At 36.5% G+C, this 12,304-nt stretch overlaps 1 long non-coding RNA gene across 1 annotated transcript in view; it reads right to left on the minus strand.

Moving 5' to 3' along the window:
• Window positions 1-10,819, minus strand: part of LOC113603402 (uncharacterized) — a 171,079-nt gene extending 160,260 nt beyond the window's left edge. The window contains exon 1 of the long non-coding RNA XR_003424981.2: window positions 10,784-10,819. This is a non-coding gene — a long non-coding RNA (uncharacterized LOC113603402). The remainder of the gene's footprint in view (window positions 1-10,783) is intronic.
• Between the last annotated feature and the right edge of the window lie 1,485 nt (window positions 10,820-12,304).

A 12,304-nucleotide genomic window follows, 5' to 3' on the forward strand; every position in this document is an offset into this window, starting at 1 on the left:
CACTTCTCCAATCAGCATAAATAAAAAGTAGACAGTAAAGGGGGACCAAAAAAAAAAAACCAGGAATTTATCTTAGAAAAGAACATTATCATCAAAAGTAGAAAAGTCAATAAAGGGAAAAATTAAGTAGAGAGGAATTGCAAATTATAAAAATAATTAAATGGGATTGTGGGGGCACCTGGTTGACTCAGTCGTTTAAGCATCCAACCCTTGATTTCAGTTCAGATCATGATCTCACAGTTTTGTGAGTTCAAGCCCCACAAGGACTCTGAACTGACAGTGTGGAACCTGCTTGAGATTCTCCCTCTCTCTCTCTGCCCCTCCCCTATTCACATTCTCTCTGTCTCTCTCAAAATAAATAAACTTTTAAAAAATGGGATTTTGAATATTTATTTACACATACATATGTGAATGTCTGTTTAACAAACTGACAGAATAATGGAGAAGAGGTTCACTTTGAGGCCCCTTAATTGAGTGGAAGGGAGTCTTAGGACCACACCTCCCTATGCTTGCTAAGACATTAATGTCAAAACCTAATATTGATATTAAATAAATCACTAAATCTTTGCTAAAGTCTATAATATGTAACTAGAAATAATTTTCTAAAGATGTGTGGATAAAGGTGAATACTCATAATAGTGTGCTGTGAGTACTACTATAAGCACTTTTTCCTTTTTTGCTATTTCAATATCCAGCAGTGTGTAATTATATAATGTCAACCTGTTATGTTTGAAAATAATACCCCCACAGGGGTTGGCTTATATCACAAGATCTTTGAATATGAATGTGGTTATAAGAATTTTCCTTCTGATTATACCTATGTTGAGGTAGTTTGTTGCTATAGGTTATGGTAATAATACTTCACATTTTATAGCCTTTTCATCCACGGATTTAGGAAATGTTGCTAAAAATAAGAGAGCTAAAATTCAATAACTAGAAAACCTAACATCGTGGTTCTTTCTCTACTTATTGTGGAACATTTTTCTTCTTACAAAAAAGTAAGATTTTTTTTCTTCACTATTTCTCAAATTTTTCTTTGGTAACTGAGGAAGATTATGCTAATATAAATGTAGAGGCAATTACAAGAAACATACATAATGAACTAGAGTACATATAGTTGAAGAAACTTTATATCTAAAGCAAAGAATAGGTAAGCAGTTAAAAATTGCTTTGAACACTAATGAAAACACGCTAATTTAAAAGTACAATGACACTAGTGAGCTTCTATTTTAATTGCTTTCTTGGGCATATAACCGGACCCATGTTTGCAAAACAGCAGACTATGTCTAGTGTTAGGCTAATTCACCACTTGGAATTAAATGTACAACTAGCTCATAAGCATAATCCACTGAGCAAATCCATGACTCACAAAGGCAGCTCCTCTTTAATACAAAGAATAGACCAAAGAGAAGGAAGCTTCTAAGACTAGCAGAGAAAGAATATGATATAATCTGTCAAGACACAAAAACTACTGTACAAATGTTGTAAGTATATTCATGCGTAATCAAAATAATGATGCTAGAGTACTACAGCACTTTAAGGAAGAAAATATTTATGATATTTAATATCAACTTCTGTGCATCTCAGATTGAAACTTATATTATATTTTCTTCTCATCTTGCCTGTCAACCTAAAACTTCTCACATAACCCCATATGTATATGGTTCTATTTTTGTTATTGCTGTGCTTTGTTTTAATAATATATTCAAGTAGTAGAAATTCAGAATATCTCAGGGTGGTTTGAAATTGAATACATGTTTCCAATTCCATTGCTTATTCATTCAATAAATATTTAAAGAGGTCTTAATATGACCCAGGCACTAGACTAAGAGCTGGGGAGAAAGCCATGAGTTAAAGAGATGTGGCCTCTGTCTTCATGGGCCTATTAGCCCAGAAAGGAAGACAGATCCCAAGAAAGCAAGTGCTGTGGGGGCCATGAAAAGAAGTGCAGGAACCATGAGAGTATTGAACAGAATGACTGTGGGGGAGAGCTCTGTCACATAAGCCATGAAGGATGAGTAAGAGGTAGGGCTTAGAAAGGTAGAAGAACAAAAGGTAAGGGGAGGAGGAAGGACCCTTCCTGAGAGAGGGACTAAGTATTCTGTGGCGAGAAATAACATGATAAATCAGGATAAGCCAAGAGTCCTCAAATGCATAGTCAGCACCATACCAGCAGTTGCCGTGTTGTTTTTTGGGTTCATTGATATATCAACCTAGTGCCTAGCACACAGTGGTCAGCCAATTAATATTTACTAAGTTAATGTGATTCAAGGATAGATAACTAAGAGGAGATCAGCACAAAATGATTCTACAGAGGTAAATAAAGGTCAGATATGCAGGACCTCAGAGGCATGTTAAGAATGTTTCATTTTACCCTAAAAGGGGAAATCACTGAAGATCCTGTGCAGGATAGTAACATCCAGAAAGATGATTTTTCCTATTATCATATTTCATCAAATCTAAGGTACCACTGAATATAAAATATATCATCATTTTATGTGACTTATTTTTAAAAAATGCTACTAATTAAACTGCAGATGCAAAATCAGTTGTAAGACTTACCCTGATTTCAAAGAAGTCCAAATGTAAAAAAAAAAAGTGTGTATTGTCATTAATGAAATATAATGTGTGGAGAATGGATTAAAAGTGGGAAACCATGGGTACAGAGCAACTAGTTAGAAGCATATTATCATGGCTGCTTCAGTGACTCAGGCTATTGCAGAAGTGGAAGACTGGACCATTACCATGGCAGTTTGGAAGCAGAAAAATGAAAGAAAGAAAAGGTATTCAGGAAGTAGAACTGTGAGAACTTGTAACTATTAATTATTAGAGTGAGAAAGTCCAAGGCATTGGGTGGATGGCTTATTGAATTGGAAACATTAATACGGATACTATGAAGCAAAATCTGGGCTAGAGATATAAATTTGTGATTTATCAGCATATAGATCATGAATGAAGTCATGGGAGCAAAGAGAATTCTTTTTTTAGGGAAGGAGGTTTTAAACAGGGGCCATGACTCCAGCTGCATTACTGTGAATTGGAAATGACCATGATGGGAGACAGTAAAACAAATCAAAATCTTCTTGACATAATACAAGAGAAAGAAATGTGGGCCTGACAAAGGCATGAGCAGTGAAACAGAAAGAGGGTTCAGATCACACAGATATTGTAAAGGTGAGAGCCTAGGACTTAGTGACTAAACCGGCTGTGGAGGCTGTGAAAGAAGAAATGGTCAACTCTTCACAGGTCCCTGGGTAGATCATAGTGCTATTAACTATATAATAAGGGAGGAGGAGGAGGAGGAGGAGGAGGAGGAGGAGGAGGAAGAAGAAGAAGAAGAAGAAGAAGAAGAAGAAGAAGAAGAAGAAGGAGGGGAGGAGGAGGGGGAGGAGGAGGAGGAGGGGAGGGGGAGGGGGAGGAGGAGGGGAGGGGGAGGGGGAGGAGGGAGGAGGAAGAGAGGGAAAAGAAAAAGGAGGAGGAGAAAGAGGAGAAGAAGAAGAAGATGAAGAAGCGGAAGAGGTGGAAGAGGAAGAAGAAGTAGAAGAAGGGGGAGGGGGAGGGGAGGGGAGGGGAGGAGGAGGGAGAGGAGGAGGGGAGAGGAAGAGGGGGAGGGGGAGAGGGGAAGGGGAAGGAGAAGAAAGAAGCAGCTTGCAGGGAAGACAAGAAGCTCTAGTTTAAGACCATTTAATGGCTGACTCTGACCTATAGAACATCCAAATGAAGATGTTTGCCAGGCAATTTTAATATTCAAACAAAAACAAAAATGTTATACTGTGCTATATTGAAACTTAGTTCATCCTACAAACAACACTGGGGACATCCTGAGCATAAATATTTGGTTCAAGAAGAGGTATTATCATAATATCTGAGAGTTCAAATTCTATGGTTAGATGGTCTGGAAGACAGTCTTCCCTCCAGTGCTGCTGGCTAAGAGATCTTGGGCTAGACACTTGACAACTCTGAGCCTTGGTTTCTTCATTGGTAAACTGAGGATAATGTTTAGCTTCTAACGGTGTTTTACAAATGAAAAAAGAAATAAAAATATGTAGAACAGTGCTTGGCATGTGTAAAGCATTTGATACATTGCAGCTATTTTTATTATCTTTTTTGGTGGGGGACAAATTTGTTTAATGTTACAATTGTATTTATTCTTGTCATTCCAACTTGAAATATTTATTGGCCTCTGCTATGTGGGAGATACTGGTAACCAACTTCTTCTACCATATCTCCCATCTCTTATTCTAAACATTGAATCAGTTGCTATTCCTCAATTTTTTTCTCTGTTCTCTATGTTCTTTGATGTCTCGCCCTTCAGTCTGGGCTAAAATGTCAGCAAGACCTCACATGCATGCCACCACATGGTCACACAAACTTTCTTCATAATAGACCAAATAATAGGATATAAGGAAGACAGACATGATTCAAGGTACAGAGGACCCACATTTGAACCAATAACTTATATTTCCACATAGTTTATATATTAAAAGAGAAAGGTAATTTCAACATCAGAGAGAGTCATTTCCTCAAAATGATTTAAATTTCCTTTTCAGCTTCTCTTGGGGGGAAACTGCATCATTAATTTGTGATTCTCTTTTTCTAACATTTGTAAATTTAATACTTACATGTACCTTTCTTCCTTCAGGGATTTGTTCCTCTTTGCTACTATTTTGTTATCATTAAAAGGCTTGGAAACAAAGTCATTTTGAAGCTATTCTTGCTTATGCTTTTATTTTTCTCTTCTTGGCTTTAACACTAGTTTTTAAATTCTTACCCAGAGTTGCCTGTTGGAAACTGCCCTTGTTATAGAAGAGGTTACCATGATTTATAATAGATCTAGATACATATTCTTTTGTGGTTTCTAGATTTCCCTTTGCTTACTTGTTTTGGGAAATTCTTCAATCTACTTCTATCTGCTAATTGATCACTTACTCAGCTAGAATTTCATCACTTTATTTTGAAATTGTTTCCTTTTATTTAATTTTTATCTTCCTCTGGGCTGTGTATGCCAGTAGGATAACAGGGAGAATATCCTACATGTCACTATCCTAATTTAAAAAGAGTCCCATATGATAGCCACCTGTTGTCTCTTTGCTCATGGCAGACCACCCAGGATCCCGCATGGAAATGGAAATCTCGCATCGGTTCCTTCACTAAAGAACACACACTCCAGAATTAAAACACAAGCATGTATTTCCTGTATTTAGCGGAACAACAGTTATGGAGCATATTTTTTAATGTGTCGGGATGGCACTCCTTTGTTTACAATAAGAGCTTGTAATCTAGTTGGGAGAGAAAAAAATGCCATGGAACGGTTCAAGGATCACCACACACACAAAAAAATGAAGTGCAAGAAGTACCTGGGTGGCTCAGTATGTTAAGCTTCCTTAACCTCTTGATTTCGGCTCAGGTTATATTCTCACAGTTGGTGAGATCAAGTCTGCATTGGGCTCTGCCCTGAAAGCATGGAGCCTTATTGGAGTTCTCTCTCCCTCTCTCCCTCTGCCCCTCCCCTGCTTGCTCTCTCTTAATAAATAAATAAGTAAATAAAAATTAAGTGCAAATTTTAAGGAAAGGCAGATAAACTGAATATACAAATCACTCAAAGAGGATACAGAGCAATTGACTGTTTCTGATCAAATAGGATGAAAGAGTTCCTAAGGAGTAGAAATTTTTTAAACAAGTGAAAAAATCTGGTAGGCATTTAACAAAAGAAAGTAATTTTGATTATTTCAAACAAGCAATAATATGGAGGTTTCAGAGAGCCAAGAGACACAGAGACCAATGAAATAGTTTGGGACCCACTCTATTCTCAATTCAAATAATATTATATAACATCAGATGCTTTCGCATTGGTTTTAGTTCTCTAATTATCTGGATATTTTTCCTGCAAATTTTTAGCTGATATAACTGCCCTACCTCTTGAAAATAGGGAAAAAAGTGCAAACAAAGAGTTTTTGCCTGAAAGTAGGTGACAGCTTCAAAAGGGAAATATGGTCCTTTATAACTCTCATGAAACAAAAATGTTTAGAAGTGATAGCAGCCCACCATAACTCTATTTCCTCATGTGAAATTGCCCGATAGGCAGGACCCTTTCCATTCTTTAGTAAGAATATGAAAGTAAAGCTGGCATGATTTTTAGATGGAGATTTCTTACAGAAACTCTCTAGGCATTATACGTATGTTACACTTGTTACAAAATGTCTAAATTGTCTTCTGAAAAAAAATCTTACTTGTTTCACATATATCATCAAGAAAAAGTAAATCATTAATTGTGTGGTGAATACACCGGGAAATTTTTACCAAGGCTCTCCAGGGTCAAAGACATGTTGAGAGGAAGCAAAAGGGAACAGCTTTTTGGAGCAGCCCAAAAGAAAACAAAATAAGAAAGTTCCCAGAAGTTTTCAGGCTTTAGGCAAAAACACAACATGAGAGTTAAACAAGAAACTTTAGTCTCTATGAAATAAAATGGATATAGTCTATTGGGAAGAATAATCTTGACTTAGAGAAAAGTCTCAATTAAAAAATAATTTCTCCAGAGTGTAGTATTCATAATTTCAAGCATAAAATAGAAACTATAATGAAAAAATGATTAGTAAAATTACATTAGATTTTGAAAATTTACAATTCATTATAGAGTGCTGAAAATATAAAAATTTATTGCACAAAATAGAAGGTAAAGGTGTGTTGCAAAAATTCCTATTTCATGAATCACTTAGTTTTGAAAAGAATTGGATTTCTTCATGTTTGTAAGTAAAATTTCAAAGTAAAACAACAACAAAAATACTGCATTCAAAAATGCAGGCTTTCATAACAGAGTTTTAGTTCTAACTTTATCATTTACCATGGTCCTTCCATATTTTCTTTATATAAATACATGCTGTGGAAATTTGTTGTGATATATATAAAGAACCTAAAATTTCCTGTTAAGTATGGTGGATTAAACACACCTATTCTCTGGCCCTTCCCCAAAACTCTAAAGTTTAAAACACACATAGACACACACACAAGAAAAGAAAAAAAAAAACACTTTTAAGTATAAATCCGTAAGGACAATAAAAATGAATGAGAAGAATGTAGGAGACAAGAGATGACATGATAATTTTAGAAACTAAAAAGCAAATAGGAAAAAGGGAAGTGTCTCAACCTGTCAGAGAAAGCTGAAAACTAAGTCTACGATCTAATCGTGCCACAGCACTTGGAAAGCCTCGACAACTGGCAGCACCAAGTATTTCTGAAGGTAGGTATACAGGGGGACTTCAAACAAAATTATAGACAAATCTTTCTCATCCATTGGAGAGGATAAACTAGGGGAAGTTCTGAATCCAAGGATAGGTTACAGCTGAAGGCATGGGAAAGGTATCAAGTTGCAACAAGAGCTTTGAGGGGAAGTTTACTTTAGGAACAACATTCTCCCTCAACTCCATCCTCTACTTGGCTCTCAGAACACCAGCAACCATACTTATCCCATACCCCAAGACATAAGATTAAAGATTCTTCTCTGAATTAGCCCAAGGGAAAAGATATAGAAATAGAAGAGAGAAAGCAGTTAAACATTTAGGGATCCATCTAACAGATCCAATATCAAAATACAAGGAATTGCTGAAAGAAAAAAATAAAACCTAAAATTGAAGGCAATAAATTATTACAGAACTAAAACAAAAAACATTCAAATCATGAAAGTCAGGATTTCCAAATTAAAATCTGGGTAAAAACAGTTCTTTTAAAGCATTAAAGACAACTAAGGCAGGCAGGATTTGAAGAGCCAAGATCACAGAGAAAGGAAAATGCATTGAAGTAAGCCTGACATTCATTGATGGTCCTCAGAGCATTTGTTAATTTGTATTGTGTGGTTTTGAAGCTGATAAAAAGGGTTGGCCTGGAGTTTGTTGTCAGTGTCAATGGTTTGGGGAGACACAAATTCAAGTTCAGGGATACCCAGGCTTCCAAAACTTGAGGAACCAATATCCTAAAGACAAGAGGACCACAGGGAGAAGTAAACCTGACATTCCTTGGAATTTTTCTCTTTAAGGTAGTTGCAGATTCTTAAACTTTTCAGGATTAGAAGCAAAGAAAACAAGCAGAAACCTGCAGTTAGAAGCTAAAAATGAAGCAGAATATTTAACTGAACATAGTGTCAAGAAGACAAAACTTAAAGTTCAAGGCCCACCAAGGATAAGAGATCTTGCTAAATAGTTCCAGACTTTTAGCCAAGATCCCCAAAAGGAAAATACTCTAGAAGCAAGAACAGACTGGAAATAGACTATCTGCAAATGTACCAAGGTGATCCATCCCTCCTTTAACTGCTTGCTAAAGAAGAGAAAATTATCTCTGGAAAAAGATAAAAATCATCCAGAGCCTCTATAAGTTTTAACTTACAATGTCCAGCATTAAGTCAAAAATCACCAGGCATGCTGGGGCGCCTGGGTGGCGCAGTCGGTTAAGCGTCCGACTTCAGCCAGGTCACGATCTCGCGGTCTGTGAGTTCGAGCCCCGCGTCGGGCTCTGGGCTGATGGCTCAGAGCCTGGAGCCTGTTTCCGATTCTGTGTCTCCCTCTCTCTCTGCCCTTCCCCCGTTCATGCTCTGTCTCTCTCTGTCCCAAAAATAAATAAACGTTGAAAAAAAAAATTTTTTTTTAAAAATCACCAGGCATGCAAGAAAGACAAAAATGACTCAAAACAAAGAGCAAAAAAAATAAATAAATAAAACAGAAACAGACCCACAGGTAGTCTAGGTATCAGAGGTATCAATATCGACTTCAAAATAGCTATACTAACATTCAAGAAAATAAATGGCAAGATGAATAATTTTGTCAGAACAGTCTATATTAAAAACAATCCACTGAAAATTTAGAATGAAAAAATAAAAAAATAAACTCAAAATAAGAAATCTATAGATGGGTATAATAACACATTAGACAAGCAAAAGAAAGGATTAATGAATTAGAAAATAGTTCATTTGAAAAAAAAAAATCCAAACTGAAACATAAAGAGAATAAAAGAGCAGAAAATTCAGAAAAGGCATTAGAGTCAAATGGGTCACAGTAAAAAGTTGTAACAGACATGTAAGTGGAATATTCAGGATGACAGCTATGGGACAAGTCTATAGAGCAACCAGTGCAGATGAAGGCTGGAGAACAGATCTCTAGAAGAGCTATTTCTAACACAGAGTGAATACAGTGGTCATTCAAAGTATTAGAATTTCAGTTCTGTCAGAGAATTGGCGATGAATCAGTGATATTTACAGAGAAAATTTTTTTAAAAAGAGACTTTTTATTTCAAAGAAAACATAAGCTATATCAGAAAGGCAATGAAATACAGTATAACATATGGTTTGCTATGCATAATATATGATCATAACAATGTAAACAAATATTGACTTAAATAAAACATATAGGATAAAATCTTGGATTATGAGTAACTTATTCTGTATTCCACAAAACCAGCAAACATTTCTAATAAATTTTAACGACACGTGAGTGATGTCTTGCAAGACAAGTAGTACGTGATGCTGAATGTCACATGATCACAACTGAGCCAGTGGTTCTTGAAATTCGCTTTGATATACAAGTACTTTGGATTACAAGCGTGTTTCCTAAACAACTTATGCTCACAAACCAAGGTTTTAGTGTATAATTTTACTGAAAGGATGAGAATGGAGAAATATTTCTGTGTTGAAGTGATAGGATATAAGAAAGCTAAAACATAATCTTCTAGAGCAAAAAGTCAATGAATAATATTTAAAACTGACAAATCAGGGGTGCCTGGGTGTCTCAGCTGGTTAAGCTGTTGATTTCAGCATAGATCACGATCTTACAATTTGTGAGTTCCAGCCCCACATCAGACTCTGCAATGACAGTGCGGAGCCTGCTTGGGATTCTCTCTCTTTCCCTCTCCCTCTGCTCCTCCCCCTTGCACGCTCTCTCCCTCTCTCTCTCTCTCTCTCTCAAAATAAATAAAATAAAATAAACCTTAAAAAAACCTGACAAATCAAAAAATAATGATAAAAGCTGTTATTTCGATATATGGAAGCAAATATTTTTTTAAAAAACAGCTAAAAGTAATTTAACACAGTTGCGTCTGGAGAGAAGGAATTTGTAGAGACGAGAAATAAAACAGGAGCCAGCTATTTTTTATGAGTCTTAAAGTATTGTTTGATTTCTTAAGCATATGCAAGTATGACTTTTAAAAAAATACATTAAGATAAAAAGGATAAAGAAAATAAAATGACTGGTGTATGGTAGGTATTCCATAAATGTTTATTATATAAATTGTAAGACACCAGGGAGTGTGGTAAAAGATAAGTCATCGACAATTTGTTGAGCTCAGGATCCTTCCAGAGGAGTGAAGCATTGCCTGAAATTCTGCCCTGAGTGCATCTTCTGCCTGAGAGTGTCTTCTCCCTTCCCCACCACCCCCCCATTTGCTGGAGTCTCTTGATAGCTATTCAGCAGGACTGTCCCGCCTCAGAGAAGAGAAAGCAGTTGCCTACACAAAGCTAGTTGATAACACTGAATTGTCACATGCCTATAAACGAATAATATGAACTTCCTGAGGCCTCGATTTTTCAGTTCTTCCAAGCTCATAGAGTCTGGCTACTAACCGAATAGTAAGGTCAATTGGCTTTCTTCCTTGGATTATTAAATCTTAGAGAAACTTCAAGCCCTGATTTGATCCAGATTGTGGTGGCAGGCAAGAAATCACCTATGTTGTAAAGCTGGTATAGTTTATCCCTCTCCCTACCCCCACCAAACAACAACAGCAACAACAACAGTATAAAACTCACATTCCACCTCCAATCAAGTCTGCTTAGGTGGCCATGTATCTGAGAAATGACATTTATAGTGAGGCTATTTACAGCTTCAAACAGCACAAGCAAACCTGATAAGTACCTGGAGAAACAAAGCTAGTACAGAGCAGAGGCTCAGGGCTTTTTATTAGGATGGATGGATAGATGTATGGATGTAAGGACAAGTATTGACTCGGGAGACAAATATGGCACACAGCAACTTAATCTTAGACACGCAGGGGCCAAAAATATGAGAGTGAGGCAATACCTTCTATACTCCTTCCTCCACAATTTTGGTTTCAAACACGGTTATCTTATGCAGTCAAAGATCTCAGAGTTGGAAGGGATATTAGGAGATTGTTTTGTTCTCTTTAACAGATGAAGAAACAAAAGCTTTAAGAAGTCACGGTAGGGGAAAATTCTGGGAAGACAGTGGTGGCAGTTGGGGTAGTTTTAAATCACCTCAAATTGTCATAAAAACAGAAAACAGCATGACAGCAAAACCAAAAACCTGCAGACCAACACGTAAAACAAAATAGGTGATAAGATATTGTGTTTTTTTTTAAGTTTATTTATTTATTTTGAGAGAGAGCACAAGCAGGGGAGGGGCAGAGAAAGAGAAGAGAGAATCCCAAGCAGGCTCAACACTGTCAGTGCAGAACCTGAGGTGGGGCCTAAGCCCACAAACCATGAGATCAGGACCTAAGCCAAAATCAAGAGTCGGACGTTTAACCAACTGAGCCACCCAGGCACTCCAGTGATAAGGTATTTAGTTTATTGAACCCCCAAAACAAATAGCAACAAAACATCAACAGTGATACAATCAATGTGGAGTCAGCATTTCTGTGTAAGGAGGTAGAGGGGTGTCTTCACAGACCCGAGGACAACAAAACCCCCAAATCAGTAGAAAGTGTTGCAGACCAAGATCAAGGCTTCTTCCTAATAAAAATAAAATTTTTATTTTGGAGGTATATGTTGACTTCATTGATATCACAAAAGATTCATACACTCTAGTCTGTGGAGCGTCACAGAAAATCTGAATATTGGTAAGTCATCAGGTTATACCGGTCCATCAATTGGCAATTTTTAAACATTGCTAAGAAAATAAATAGCAGTTTGAAAGACTATTTGTGTGTGTGTGTGTGTGTGTGTGTGTGTGTGTGTAAACTTACATATATCAATGTATCGATATTTTTAAATAATCTTTCCTTCAAACTATTAGCTTTGTACTCTTTGCACTAAATCAAATGATTCTAGAAAAATCACTATATTTTAGTTTTAAAATTGTTTGGAACTATGAAATTGACCTTTAAAAATAGTAATGTTTCAGCCAAGTGCTCAGGTATCCTTTTAGCATTAGGAATACTTGCTCTCATCTTGCTGATATCAAAACTGCTATTTTCCTCTCAAAATGCATGAGAAGATGTCCAGTGTACATTGATATGGTGCCCTGAGGATGTCTCTATTTATAATGTGGGGTATCTCATGAACAATTCTGGTTCTAGGCAATAGTGCTCC

This window comes from Acinonyx jubatus, chromosome A1 (genome assembly GCF_027475565.1).
Source record: "Acinonyx jubatus isolate Ajub_Pintada_27869175 chromosome A1, VMU_Ajub_asm_v1.0, whole genome shotgun sequence".
Taxonomy (NCBI): domain Eukaryota; kingdom Metazoa; phylum Chordata; class Mammalia; order Carnivora; family Felidae; genus Acinonyx; species Acinonyx jubatus.